The sequence below is a fragment of the Sebastes umbrosus genome, chromosome 22 (genome assembly GCF_015220745.1).
Source record: "Sebastes umbrosus isolate fSebUmb1 chromosome 22, fSebUmb1.pri, whole genome shotgun sequence".
In the NCBI taxonomy this organism is placed as follows: domain Eukaryota; kingdom Metazoa; phylum Chordata; class Actinopteri; order Perciformes; family Sebastidae; genus Sebastes; species Sebastes umbrosus.
In genome coordinates, this window is record NC_051290.1 from 14117956 (window position 1) to 14134053 (window position 16098).

Below are 16098 nucleotides of genomic sequence, written 5' to 3' on the forward strand. Positions count from 1 at the left end.
AATCAAGTCAAGTCAATTGTATCTGTGTAGCCCAATATCGCAAATCACAAATTTGTCTCAGGGGGCTTTACAATCTGTACAGCATATGACACCTTCTGTCCTTTACAGTACGGCACTCTCGTTGGATGAGGAAAAAACCCTTTTAACAGGGAAAAAAATGGAAGAAACCTCAGGAAGAGCAACAGAGGAGGGGTCCCTCTTTCAGGACGGACAGACTTGCAATAGATGTGTACAGAGTAACAACATAATGAAAATACAACATAGACAATCCATATGACAAAAATGCATATATAATGTGAACAGGCGTCGCCAAACAGATCACGACTGAGCCACATGACCTCCTCTCCACCATGGAACCTAGAGAGAGGACAACATTTTTGTTTTTAGTTCACAGTTGCTTTGATAATATAAACCTTTTTTTCCCATGCCAATAAGCCACTTAGGACTGAATTGAATTGATAGAGAGGCTGAATCTCCTGTGGGTTCTGGGGACCCCCAGGGGTCCTTGAGAAAGTTCCAGGGGGAATCCTTTAATTTCACTATATTTGAGTGGTGCAGGGATGAAACCAATGGCTGGCGTCACTGTGACTACGTCCACTTCTTATATAAAGTTTATGTATTGGACAAATTGAAATTTTGACCTGATGATGGCGCTGGGTGAAAAGTCAGAGAAGTTCATCCTGAGGGGCACCTGGATGTCTGTAACAAACTTCATGGCGATCCATCCAGTAGTTGTTGAGATAATTCATTCACTTTTTTTTTTTTTTAAATGGATAAACTGTTGTCCAACGTCTTTGCTATAATTAGTGTAAACAAGTGAGACCATAAGCCCATTAAAATTAATGCGGCTTAAACACAACACTTTAAAAAAACAAAATGTTTTAGCGCTCTGCTTTCTTGCCTTTTTGGAATAACCTGGTGATAATAATACTGTGGATTGCCTTGGCATGTTGTGTACAACATTCCTGCATAATCATGGAGTCATGGTGCCTCATGTTGACACACTGTCTGGGCCCCTCATTGATGCAGCCCTCGCTTCATTAGTTAGATTCTCTAACTGAGAGAGGTATTTTAGCAAATTATTCCCTGTGCTTTTTTCCAGAACTCAAGTAGCATCTTAAAGAGGACCTATTATGCTTTATCTTCAGGTGCATACATTTATTTTGGGTTTCTACTAGGACATGTTTACATGCTTTTAAGTAAAACTTTATTTTTCTCATACCAGCTGTGCTGCAGCACCTCTTTTCACTCTCTGTCTGAAACACTCTGTTTGAGCTCCTGTCTGCTCTGATTGGTCAGCTTGCCCACTCTGTTGTGATTGGTCAACCGAACCAAACACTTCGGACTCCGCTCCAGCTCCGCTCCAACTAGCTTTGTTTGAGGGTGTGCCAAACTAGCCGTTAGGCAAAGTGTGTTACTTGGTGACATCACCACGTTACGGAAAAAAAAGGCAGGGCTTCAAGCGAGGCTTTTCAGGCAGTTCGAGAGCAGTGTTTCTGTGGAGGAGAGTAATTCCCTTTGGGGTGGACTTTGGGCTTTGTAACTTTGCAGACCTTTTACATGCACAAAAAAACTATAAAACATTTAAGGAAAGAGGGAAAGCATAAAAAAGGTCCTCTTTAATACAGCTGGATATATGTAGTCCCTGTGTTTTTTCTATTTCAACAGGAATAAATGTTTGCCTGAGGAAGATTCTCAGTGTAAATTGAACGTTATATGTGAGACTAATACTGTGAAGAGAAGTGCATTGTCCTTGCGTTAACCTCTGCCATTGACTTATGACACGCTCGGAGTCCATGCATCATTTAGTTATTACAGAACACTTTGCTACCAGCCCACTTCAGATTGGATTTTCAGCTTAAAGGATCCTTTTTTTTGTTCAATCTACAGCGCCTAAGCTTCTAACCGAACCTGACAGCCATTCGGCGAGAAGCAGGATCTGTCCACAGTTTAAGTTTAAAAGAAAACAGACGACCCTATTTCACTATACATTAAACCAATTAGAAGGCGGGGGAGGGAGGAGGGGGTGCGATTAAGTGTTGGAAAGATTCAGCCTAACGCTTGTCAGCAGCACGTTTTAGGATGGTTCACACATACTTAATTTTTTGGAGTGGAAACCAAAAGAATCTGAGTGTTACATGCTGATACTAGGGGCCGCCTACAGTTTGGCGCTGGGAAAAAAATTCATTGAAAGAGCGCAGACAGTTGCAAAATAATGATGTTCATGAATAATGATGGAGGGGGTCTCGGAGGCTTTACACACATTTTAGTGCCAGGCAGCAAGAATTTGGCAGGATGAAGCTTATCGGGCGAATGCCACAAGATTCTTGGGGGAAAATACTACAAATCCTGCTTGGCGGGAAAACAGTCGTGCGCGCGTGTGTTCGAGTGTGAACGCGGGCATCCCCGACAGCATGTCCTGAGGGTTTGTGGGTACGACGTGTATGACCGAGCTTTGGCACGGCAACAATGTACAGTCGCGTGTGAATGAACGAGAGAGACGGAGTAAGGGTGAGAGGAAAACACAAACTAATCCTCTGGATGCTTTTGGCATCACAAGGTAGAGGACGATCACAGCCACGGGGTTTTCTGACCCCTAGACAGGGGGCGCCGCAAAAGTCCCAGACCGGCACCAGAACCCAGGGCGATGCATGGAAAGGGCATCTCCGTAAAGCACACCAGGGGCCAAGCAAATCAAAAAACAAGCACAGATAGAGGGCGCGGAGGAGAAAAACAATAAACAAGTTGACAAGTTATATTCCACAAGGAGATAGCTAAGGTCACTCCACCTCTGCTCAATCACTTAGGAAAGGTCTATTGCATGAGATTGGGTTATTAACCCCTGTGGACGCACTGACAGGAACCACTTCAATGGGATCATCAAAGCAATGCAAATCCAAACAGCATGTTGTGTTTTGTTGAATACACACTGGACGTTGCGAAGAGCAATTTCCACCCGACCCCGACTCGAACCCTATTTATTTCACGGTGCAATTTCACCCGATAACGGCCATATAGAAGGTTGTTTCTATCTGAATAGTGAAGATGAATTTCAAGTTTCATCTCCAGCGACTTTATCTGGAAGAAAAGATATTTTTGCAAAAAGTACACATGCAGGAATTCTAAACATATATATCGCAGTGTCCCAGATTTCACGAAAAACCTGTAAGGGAGGGAAGAGAAGAAAAAGAAAAGGGAACTGAGCAGACACCAGGGATCATATTTCTCATTCCTCTGTTTTCTCCCCCCTTTGTCTCAGGAAGGATTCTGCGGGTCTGAATTATTAATTGTCTCCCTGCATTCAATTTGTACGCCTTGTCACTTTTATCAAATTATATGTGGGATCGCTCATTCTTCTGAGAGCATTCTTCTAATTCGATATCTACATTTCACCTAGCATGGTATTCAAATTCACACTATAAATTTGAGTCAGATTGAGTAGATTAAAATGAGGGCGGTCAAATCGATTAAACTATTTAAAAGCTGAACTCGCTACAACCTAAAAATCGCAAGTTGAATTAATGCACTAAAGAAATAAGTGGCATTAAAACAAATTTTGCGTTAACGCGTTATCATCGTGTTAACTTTGACAGTCCTAATTAAAATAGAAATTCTGACATATTTGAAGGCTGTTTCCAAAACAGAATTCACATTTCTTTTTTTAAAGTAAACCAAAATCTTACTGAGGACATAATTCTCTTAGATTATTATTTCATCACTTTACTGAGTAACTTAAAGGTGCATTCTTTGATTTATTGGCCACTAGGGGGCAACGTAACAAGCTGTAAACACAACAGTGACATTTTATCACTTTACAAAGTTGTTGTGGCAAATGTGTTAGCAGTTAATAGTTTCCTATTTGGACAGTCAAATATATCTGACCACTTCGCAAGTCCACTTTTCTTTTAGCTCTGTGTTCGTCTCTAGGAACTCCGGAGGGAAATATCTTGCTAGTCGCTAATTAGCTAGTCCTCATCTTTGTCTGTCCGCCATTTGGTGGTGGGCAGGTAGCATACAGTAGGTTTATTAGAACGTTTAAAAAATAGAACAAGATGGAAACAAGAAGGATTAAAGTGGTGAGGGTGGATCATACATTTAAGCTCCAGGCTGTAAAACCAAAACGATGAGCTGAAAGATACTAAAACGCTCCGTAGAGCTAAAGGGAGCTGCAGTCAGGTGAAAATTATCTGTTGGTGTTTCACTACGAGAGACACCTTTCATATAATGCTTAGTCAATTTATCCAATTAATATAAAATATTGCGTAGTGCAGCTTTAATTTATGTGTAATGTCTCTAATGACTGAATATATTTACAAGTATTAAATGATGCACTTCAGTTAAAAAGCTTCTTTGAAAAATGTTTTGGCAATGGAGCTTTCAGCTGATGATTACATAATAACTTGAAAATTCATTCACATGTCCGCATTGTATTTTTCGAGGGTTATAACCCTGGGGAAGCCTGACCTCCGATGCACGATTTGTCACAGGCGGAGCAGTGAAGACCACTTATTTTGCGATAATGTCAAGTGGTAAAATGACTCACTATCTGTCTTTTGTATCAACTTGCCTCGTCTGAGGGACGAGTGAAGGCACTTGACCCCTGTCACCTCCCAGTTATTACATGTTTTCAAAGTGATGACAGTGAGGTCTGTCTGTTATTTTCTCACTCCATCTTCTGTCGGTATACCTCATAAAGGCAGGTTTTGCCGACAGCAGTGGAATATGACTAAGTACATTTACTCAAGCGCTGCACTTAAAGTTACTGGGAGGAACATTTAACTGGTTATGAAACAGTCTCAATTTAATACTGATGCCTCTATATGACCTACATCAGTAAACGAGAGCATCAGCGAGAAGGGTATTTCTATATAGTTATTCTTAATGGCTGTCATCGGTGCCACCGGCTCGGATTCTACAAGAAATGCCGAGCCAACACCAACGCCACACTGCTGGAGGCCTAAAGGGACTCTGGTGCTCGGAAACACTATCACTTTTGTCCACAGGGAGCGCCAAAATCAACACAAAATTAAAGTTCCTCGCAGTAGTTTAAGTACAAATTTAAAGTACTTGTACTTTGCTTGAGTCTTTTCTTTTCATGCCACTTTTTAGTTTAACTCCTCTACATTTCAAAGGGAAATATTGTACTTTTTACTTTTATTTATTACAATTATTTGACAGCTTTGGTTACTAGTTTACAAATTAATACTTTTGCAAAGAAAACATAAGAAGCGCTTATATAACATGATGTTTTCTTATAAGTTAAGCTACCTAAAAGTGTAGTATAGTTTAGTATAGTACAGCTGAAATGACGATTTATGAATTAGTCGTTTGGCAGTAAATGAAATGGCAAATATTTTGAGAATTGTTTGTAATTTTTCATGTAAAAAGAATCATGATTATAGCTTCGCAAATGTGAAAACGATTTGATGTTTTGCCATTTAATAATTTGAATGCTTTTTTTTAATAATTTATAATTTAGTGCTTTTGCTTGGACAAAACAAGCATTGTGAAGGTGTCACTTTGGGAACATGTAACAGGCATTTTTTCACTATTTTTACAAATCAAACAATCAATCGAAAAAATAATAAGCAGATTAATCAAAAATGTAAATAATCATTAGTTAAAGCCTTATATAAAATAGCTAAAAATCAGCTCCACCTCAACCAACAACAGCAAAACCCTACTTTTACATTGACGCATAAGTAATAATCTAATGATATAATATATAATACACTCACTGGGCCTATTTTCCTGCATACTTTGAATATTAGTACATTTTCCTGATTATACTTACATACTTGATATTTTTACCGTGCTTATTAGTAGAATACTTCCTCCATCATTTTCCACATAAAACGCCCTGAGGTGTTTTACTACTCCTGCCACCACATCCACGAGCAGGAGATCTACTGTACAATAGCTTTTGTCCGGCCCTATTTACCACTTAATCACATCTCATCGCTTTAATGACCACAATGTTAATAATCACACTGTAAATTGCTCATTAATCTCCTCTGCCACATCCGCCCCGTCTCTTTTACTGCAACAGCATTCTGCTGTGCTGGCGTGCCATAAGCACTTCCTTTGATCGAGTGAGGGATGGTCACGTTTTTCGATTCAAATCCTCCGTGCTGACTGCGGATATTTGGATAGAAAGAGGAGAATCCATTCAGCACTCCTGCTAATGCATCTTTAGCGTCGAGGCTCGGCGGAGGGATTGAGACATTCCCTGCCTGTACTCCGGGGTTGACTGTTTCACAATGTGTGCTCTCAGTTTTCCCCCCCTATTATGAATATTGAAACGCCTTTTTCGGATTGGACCCTTCCCTCACGTATGGGCTCAAGAGAGGATACTTAGAGACCTGAAATACTTTTAGCGCTAATGTGCTGTTCAGTGAACCATCACAGTGCCAAGATTGACACCATTTTTTACGCAGCCCCCCATTAGTGTCACTCAGCCTCCATCGTGGCACATTAAAATAAACTAATGATGTTTCTTCACCAAAATGTCTAATGGAGTATTAGCCCAGAAGAGTTGCTGCTCTGTACTTACTGCACTTTCACCTAAAAAGTGGCACAAAAGAAATCCCTTACTGTGTCAGAAACGTATTACAGTTGTGTCATATGCAAATGCTGGTGGGGGGAAATGATTTCTGGCGGAGGGAGTCGATGGCTTCGTGCCTTAGGAGCGAGACAAAAATCATTGAGATGACACAAAGTGAAACCCGGCTCTTTCCTCCACCTCTGTTCCCTATGTTGACCATGGCTGCTTTATTTAGGCTGTGTAGCAACGCAAGGGAGGGCGGATCAGTGTCAGTGAGGCTTAGTTCCAGCCTAAGGCCATCCCTGCTGCTCTAGTGGCCTGCATGGAAAGCTACTGAGGACCCTTTTTGCGTGGACAGCCGTCTCCCCAAACCCTCTCCGGACACCGCTCTGGAACTACTGAAGGGGAAATTGAAATATGCTGCCTTTCTGCAAGGTCAGGCTTAGGAAAGGACTGACACCTGCTGCTGACCATGTTCAACATGGCATCCAGAGGCTTTGCGAGCTCGGTCTCACTTCTCTACCGCGTAGGGGAGCGCGGCTTTATCACATTTTATGTTCATTGAACTACAGCTCATGGAGCCAGGCTAGTGTGTAGCACAAAAAAGCATGTGAAAGAGAGCGTTGATTGGTATCTATTTTTCTGCTGGAGCTGATTGACTTTAGCTCATTACATCAATGAACCTCCAGGGAACGTCCTTTTAAAAGGCACACAGAGATAAGATAAGCAAGGGATGATGTAAACGACAATGAACAGACCACACTACAGAGCAAACACGAATCCAGAAAACACCTTAAAGAGGACCTATTATGCTTTTTTCCCTTTCCTTTAGTGTGTTATATCGTTTTGTTTGTGCATTTAAAAGGACTGCAAAGTTAAAAATCACACGCCAAAGTGAGAAACACTGCTCCTGAAATGCCTGAAACGCCCTGCTTGAAGTCCCGCCTTTTCTTCCGTAACATGATGATGTCACCAAGTAACACGCTTTGCCTTTAGCGAATAGTTTGGCACGCCCTCAAACAAAGCTAGTTAGAGAGTGGAGCTGGAGTCTGAAGATTTCGATTGACCAATCACAACAGTGCTGACCAATCAGAGCAGACTGGGTTTTGTGAAACTGTTTCAGATAGAAGGTGAAAAAGAGGTTGCTGCAGCACAGCCGGTATTAAAGAAATAAAGCATTGTTTGAACATTAAAGCACATAAACATGTTCTAGTAGAAACTATGCACCTGAAAATAAGCACAATAGATCCTCTTTAATACCCTTGTGCAGCTGGCACACAGTTTCATTTCTGAAGAATGGCTTTTCTTCTGATTCTTCTGATCCTTTCTCCCTACAATTCTTCTTTCTATTAGCAAGAGATGCTATATTATATATGTTACACTCTATCGATGCCATGATGATGCTGGAGTAAGGAGAATGCAGACACAGATCATATAGCTTCCAGAAGGTAGAGAAATGTGTCCCGACACTTCTTAAATAGATTTCTAAAAGAAGCAAATGACACAAGCAAATGATCTGCATGGGCAGTCTTTGCTATTACACTCTGAGAATTGCAAACAGATCTACTTATTTTTCAGCCAAGAGAGTAATTACAATATTCAATACTTTATCAAAAATCATACCAAATATTACCTGTCATTGTACCTTGTTTAAAAATTGCAGTGGATATATGAGCAAGAGGGTCAAAGTTCAAGGCACCATGTTATGATGAAGCATACTGCATGCAACAGTACGTACTTTGTAAGGGCAGCTGCAGTATGTACTAAAAGTAAAAAGAAAAAGTATGCAATTTGGATCTAATCCAACTACATTTAATTATTACAATTCCTCTTGAGGGGAACATGAAAGTATGGACCAAATTTGCGGTTTCGTTTGCCACCAGTTCGACGTGGGTATGTTTTCAGACCCAAATGCATTTTCAAGTTTTTGTGATTCTGAGACAAATTAAATTTTATGTCATGTAAATTCCAAAATAGTGAAAGTATCCCTTCTGTGCTTCTAAATACACATATCCTCTTGTGCCATGTTTACTCACTTTTACTATGTGCTTCCATTCTGCATGCACACATGTTCTGCCAGGGGAAAAATTGCACTAAATTTGTGGATAAAATTATGGATTTGGATTTTATAGGACCCTTCCTCCGCCTTATCATTTAGTCATGCGCCTGCATAAAGAGCTTCCGTGTCACTTATCAAATGAAATGGCTGCGGTATGCCATTACCACGGAAACCAATGAGGTTTTTAAGGTGGGGCTATTGTATGTAATGAAAGTATAAAAGTACATTACATATGGCTTGGAAAAAAGTGCATTTTTGACCAGGAAAGGCTCTTTTAATGAGAAAACAAGCTTCAGCTCATGTACTCGCCAGGGCCTTCCGTGTTATGAATAGCTTGGTCGCCTATACATTACAGCAAGAAATTCAACATGTCTGCCAGGGGTACTTGGGGAAATCACATTCCTTGGTGTGTGGGAGTGTTGCTTTTTATTACCTGCCTCAGAGCTTCAAATCCAATTCCATCTCCTCACTTCTCCCTGGGCCTTCCTCTGTCAGTGTGGAGAGAACATTGGATAGGTGATGATGCAGCCTTATGGATAGAAACGGCTATAGCCTGCAGGTGACTTTAAATTAACACCCTTCATTAAGAGCATCCATCACATGGGATCCATAGGGAATCTCGGCGGAACACCCATGACACGGAAGTAAAGAGCCCACAGAAAATGGCACTAATTCTGAATACATGCACATCAGTTCTCGGCGAAGTAATCCACCTGTCTGACAAACTTGTCCTCAATAGATTCTTCTGGGTATAAAGTGGAAGATGTCATAAGTTCTGTGCTGGTTTCCAGCTCAGGCTGGCGGTAAAACAAGGCGGACTTTCCAACCGCAGTCGGAGCCCTGCTGTGACAATGCTGTGTGCTGGAATGGTAGGAGGCCTGGGCATACATTCTTTTGTGTTTTGTCATACAGCACAGCTGCATCCTTTATGAGGTAGAGAATGCCTAACCAGCCATCCAAGACAGAAGACAGGCCAGGCATCCAGGGTGACAGCGAAAAAAGGGTACTTCGTTTACATTCAGAGGGACTTAGACAATATTCCCCTGGCCAACTTATCCTGCCGAAACAGCGGCCACACTTGGCCGACAGAGCTGCGATTTTTCAGCGAGTGCTGGAAGCTGCGGAGGCTAGCGGAGGCTTTAGCGATGGGGGCGAGTAAATCTGGGCTGCCGAGCACACCACTGGGCCGGGATCCCTGAGTTGAATTTCTGAAAGGCTCATTATTCTGGATTGGGGAGAAAGTGGCATTGAGGGGTGGAAGGGGTGAACAGGAGCTCAAGGCAAAGTGTCCATCAGAACTGCTGTGGTGCGTTTAGACACATCACCGCTGGGACAAATGGGGGATCAGGGGTTGGAGTGCGATCATGTGATTCACAAGAGTCAGTACCACACTGTTTTTTCGCTGTACAGATGGCACTGTTGTCACAGTGAGGTAAAAATTGAGGCCCTGTAGACTAACTTGTTTTCTTTTCTGTCTCAATCAACTAATTTGCCCAGAATTAAAAAAAAAAGATATAAAAAAAAAAAAATCCACCAAAGCTGTTATTTAACAAAAATAAATAACCATCATTGATCGTGCACCTGCGACATGATTATGTTTCGATTCAAATTAAAACAAGAAAGAATGCGCTTCACTCCCTTTAATTTGACAAAGAGTCCGGTTCTTAGTGCGGCGGAATACATTACTATCGCAGCTTACCACACATTAATAACTGACATCTCACCAATCTACATTCAAGGGCTTCAAAAGGGAATAAAATTATGAGGAAATTACAAGGCAAGTGAGTTTTGGTCCCACACAGGGAATTAAAACTTATTATCTGTGACAACCTGTCAGCCGGCGAGAACTCAAACACGAGCACAAAGCTCTGCGAGCCGCAGAAGGGAGTTGGAAAAAAAAAAGAGTGATAAAAGAAAAAGGGGAAGGAAAAGAGAAAGGGGCAGTTAGAGACATCATATTCGCGCGAAAAAAAAAAAAAAAAAGCGCCTCCCGGTAGGGCTGAACAGTAAATGTTTTTGGACGACTGTGATTTGACAAGCTTGATCTCAATGTACAGTATGGTCGTATAATTTTTCAGATCCTGCGTTTGTTTTTGGAGATTAAATGATGACACTGGGAGATTAGATGCAATTCTTTCAGAAAGTGGATACACATAGAGTATGATTATGAATTAAAAGAATGATAAAGAAGGACCATAACGACGCGTATATCACCTGCCATTAAACAAGTTCAAGCATAGCCCATCACAGTCACTTTAACCAGTTCAAGGGAATTACAATACTCTCCGGAGTCGACAGTCAGATGCAATTAGTGGGACTGATGGCAAATTAGACTAAATGATCATGCTATCTGATTTAATGGGCCTGGAGTGGCGCTCACTCGCACTTCCACAGTCATGATGTCATCAACGTGAATCCCCACGGGGATGAGTCAAACATTTTACTTTAATGCCCCCCAAGGAAATCCACTCCGATTCGGTCCACCCACCCCTAAAATCCCACCTGGGAATGCCCAGAGAGCTGCATGAAAGCGCCCGCGAAGCTTAGAGGAGAAAAACTTCAGAAAGAAAACAGCTTCTTAGAAGTTGGTCCGAAACATCCAAGCATTACCAAGTTTAGGCAACTTCAGAAAAGCCTTAAAGCTTGGCTACTTCTCAGAGATTTTTTTTTTTTCTTCTTCTTTTTCCTTAAAGACAACAAAAAGACTGTTTTGCGTGCGGTGTTTTTTTGACCAAGCTGTGTGCTTTGCCACGGCTCCCGCTGAATGCGTGAACAGAGTTAGTACAATGAGCTCCGGCAAACCGCAAGTAGCCCTGTTAAATAATACGGAGGCGGAGGAGGAGAGGAGGTGGGGGGACGGATGAGGAGAATTTTGGTTGCTCATTCCTCGGCTTTGTGTCATCCCGCTGACATCTGCTACATTTGCATGGCAGCTGGAGATCCTTGGATTAAGCGCTTACAAGAGTATTGCCATATCTCATTTAACAACATAATCATCTTATGAGGAAAGCGATGTTTCATCCCTGGTGCTTTACAAAGCTTGGCATGCAGTTTCCACTGACTCCCTTTCTGCCTCTCATCTCCGTCCCTCCTCTCTTTCCTTGTCTCTATCTTTTTAGCTGTGATGCCTTTGCAACTTACACTTTTGGGAAATCTTGTTCAACAGGACACAGTGTCGGTGTGGCCCCACTGTAGATCACATTATTTACCAGACAGCTCTTTCAATTTTTTCCTTTCTTTCTCCAAGGCTATCTGGTCCTCGAAAGCTCAATCAACATTTCACCAAGGTCTCTGGAACAACCAGCAAAAAAAAAAAAAAAAAAAAATGAGCCACATCAAAACAAAAAGCTCCAAGGATGCCTGTGCTTCAATGCTGCCTCTCGTGGCCACACAAGAGGACAGTTAATTCACTTTAATCCACAAGGACAATGTCTTTGGGGTTGTATTTAGCTTGTTTTGATCAGGATCAGCAGCTTAAAGGGGTACTCCACATATTTATCCATGTGATGTTTGTCTTCTAAAAGGAGAGAAGGCCTGCACCAAGACATCTTTAAAAAAAATTTTCTTTGTTTTTTTTTTCTTGATTTTATTCCCTTTATTTTGTGGGTTGCATACCTAACTTAATTATGCTAAAATATCTCAACAGCTATTGGATGGTTTGCCATAAATTTTGTACAGACATTCATGGTCCCCAGAGGATGAAGCTTACTGATCCCCTGAATTTCCCCCGAGTGCCACCACCACGATGTTGATTATTTTTTGCTACATACATTTTTATTAGAAATTATATTTTATGCCAATAAAAGTAAACTATAAAACGGTTTCCTGGAACCATGCAATCCATTTTAAGGCCATTACTGTTGCAAAACTATTTGCAAATAAGGGTGGAGAGTTGTGTAACTGTATCTCAATCAGTGTGCGTGCAATCGCATTTGTAAATGCCTGAAATAATCTCTAAATGCGTACTTGAGATTTGTGAATGTGAACAGGAATCTGCAAATGTGGATTCAGAATCCATGTGTGTTATCAGATTTGTAGTGTGTAAAAGAAATCTCCAAATCTGTATTCAGATTTAAAAGTGTATTGAGATTTGTAAATGTGTAGACACATTTGTAAATGCGCAGACAAATTTGTAAATGCGTACATAAATCTGTAAATGTGTAAACAAATCTGTAAATGTATAAACAACTGTAAATGTGTAGACAAATCTGTAAATGTGTACATAGATCTGTAAATAAATCTGTAAATGCGTACATAAATCTGTAAATGCGTAAACAAATCTGTAAATGCGTACATTAATCTGTAAATGTGTAGACAAATCTGTAAATGAAAAGCTCTATAAAATATGTGTATGATTATCCGTGATTGATAACGTATACTATAGAAGATAATAGTGACATTTGTAGTTTTGAGAAAAATGTCTTGACAACTAACGGCTGGATGCCATGAAATTTAGATTCATACAATCACTTTGGGGGTCCAATATTTCGGTTAATGACCAAATACCTGCAAATCTAATAGCATTCCCATTAGCCTCAGCTGCAAGTGTTATAGCACATAGCTAACACACTAAACTAAGATGGTAAGCGTTAAATATTACCTGCTAAACAACAGCATGTCAGCATTGATACTATGAATATGTTAGCATGCTGATGTCAGCATTTAGCTCACAGTCTCAGTTAAAATAACTCTGGAAGTGGCGTAACTTTTTTTTGTGGGATTTATACGAATTGCAGTGCATTATTTTCGTAGTTATAGCTACAAACAGAGTATGAGAACAGGCTGCGGTAAGTTTGGCAAGCAGCAGGATGAATAAGTGGAAAAATCTCATAATGGATAACAGGAAATCCTTAGAGTCAAAGCAAAAGAGAGAAAGTCCAGACAAGAGTTTCTTACATCAGTAATGGTTTGCATGGTTTCACAATGAGGGTTCTTTACTGTGACCTTTCTGGGTTTCAGACAGGGAGATAAATGGGTCTGTGTCCACTCAGGTTACCAACACAAGTCCAATTATTTTGTCTTGGCCATCCAATCTGGTTTGCCTTTTTTTGCTTTTTCCTTGCAGCGAGTGATCAAATCTGTGCCCGCTCCTGCATTCTTGGCTCAGGCCGTCTCTCCTCTCCACACCATGTTTATTTCATAAAGAAATCCACAATATCAGAATCATCATATGAGTGTGTGATATGAGATAGCAGCACGGTGCAAGAATGTGCTGATGCTGTCAAGCCCTTTTTCTTCTCTCTAGTTGCACTGGTAAGCGATTCATATTCTGCTTTTACAGTGCCTCGCAGTCATGATTGTCTCTACGCGGAAGACAAATCGGCTTGACAGAGAAGGCCTCTTTATTTCTTTACAGATGGAAAAAATAGTTTGAAAATATTGCACACTGTACATGCAAAAGACACTATTAAAATCTTGCAAAGTCACATAATAACAGTTGCATACGTATTTAAGCGGCAATGTACACTGTAACTGACTATGTCTGAGTTCAAATCTTGCACATACGCTTACTATAGTGGAATTGAACAAACAAAAAAGACATGTGCAGTAGTCATATATGTTGCCTTTAGGTGATAAATCTATTTCAGCCTTTTTATACCCACATTAGAACTATCTGTATCGCAGTGCAAGCTAGCCTACGAGACTAATAATGCTAAGAAAAGTTGTGTTTTTTATAATTCGTAATTGTGCAATGTAATGATGTTTAACTGCCTGAAAGAATATTTAATGAGACTTTATAAGTAATAATATTTAAAGAGGACCTATTGTGCTCATTTTCAAGTTCATACTTGTATTTTGGGTTTCTACTAGAACATGTTAACATGATTTAATGTCCAAAAAAGGCATTATTTTTCTTATACCGGCTGTGTTGCAGCACCTCTTATCGCCTTCTATCTGAAACGCTCTGTTTGAGACCAGTCTGCTCTGATTGGTTGGCTTGGCCCACTCTGTTGTGATTGGTCAACCGAACCAAACTCTTCGGACTCTGCTCGAGCTCCACTCTTACTAGCTTTGTTTATGGTGCGTGATAAACTAGCCGTGAGGCAGGTGTTATGCAACTGGGTTATTTAGTGACATCACCACGTTACAGAAGAAAAGCAGGCAGTTCAGGAGCATTGTTTCTGTGGGGGGAGAGTAACTCCCTTTGGCCTGGACTTTGGGCTTTGTAACTTTGCAGACCTTTTATATGCATAAAACTATATAACGCACTAAAAGAAAGGGAAAAAGCACAAAGGCATAATAGGTCCTCTTTAAATTAATTGTTTGATACCTTTGGACAGAGCCAAGCTACCTGTTAAAGTGTTGACTTCTAAATCGCAATAATACGCAAATACATTTGAGCTTCAAAAGTAAATCCAAGTATACAAAATGTGTATTAAACCCACACTGACTGGGACAGTTAGGAGAAACCCCCAATGATTTTCTCTATAGAGAAACAGATGTAGGTCACAGACGCGAAAAGCACTCAGGACACCACAAAGCAATAACTGCAAGGACGAGGTTATATTAGCCTTTATATGAATTGTATACAAAGAAGGGAATTCGCCACAGGGCAAATGTCTTCTACTCGACGAGACCTATTTTATGTCCAAATTCATTTGGGGACATAGCGGGTCATGGCGTCTACTTATACCGGCACCGTTTTTTGGTCGTTTGCGTTAACATTTCTCTTGACGTGACTCAGCCGAGGTATCTCAGAGAGCCATCAAAGCAATCTTAGCCTCCTCATAAAGGTGGGAAGGTTTACTCTGCACTCCTTCTTAAGCACTCCGAGCTTTGTTTGTGCCTTATTATATCCTCCCGTCTGTCTGTGTACTGTACTAGGGGAAAGGAACTCGGCACCGACACGGCTTCATTACAGTCTAACTTTAGTATCGTCATTCACTGTACAGATTGATCAAAATGTCAGTGTGACATGACCTCTTTTATTAGCTTATGTGGAATTTACTGTATGATGTACCGACTTTTTTCTGTTTAGAATTATTGTTATTAATTACCTGCATAGCAATAATGCAGTGGAAACCACGGTTATAGTGATCAACTGCTTATATGGATCAAAATGCTTGGGGCAGAATCATTCCTATACAAATGCTGTTTAAATAATTGGCTTATAGTAGTCCGCTGTTCATTTAAGGTCTTTTCATACATGACAAAAAAAAGTAAACTTTGGATATTCTGCTTTACTTTACTGCCATTATACTGTATTTACTTATTTGTAAACAGCACAATACTGTTTTAGGCTATAACCTAAATATAATTTGAACTACAGTAAACTTTATTTTATATTCAGTACTGTACTGTATTATAGTGTATTTGAATTATACACAGTACAGCAATTTAATTTGTACATTAATTTGAAAAGCGTTTGAAACAGCTGTACTGTATTTTGAAAGTCAATAGAATTCAGTAAATAGCTAAGCTTTATATTAATGTCATAAATATGCAAATGTCAATTAAATAGTAATCTGTATGAAAAATAAAGTAATAATAATCA

The 16098-nt window shown here is 40.3% G+C and overlaps 1 long non-coding RNA gene across 1 annotated transcript; it reads right to left on the bottom strand.

The window, feature by feature from the left end:
* Positions 1 to 1376: 1376 nt before the first annotated feature.
* Positions 1377 to 14849, bottom strand: LOC119481970. The gene is made up of 2 exons (XR_005205340.1): positions 14802 to 14849; positions 1377 to 1573 (listed from the first exon to the last, which is right to left on the bottom strand). It is a non-coding gene; the product is annotated as an uncharacterized LOC119481970 (long non-coding RNA).
* Positions 14850 to 16098: the final 1249 nt, after the last annotated feature.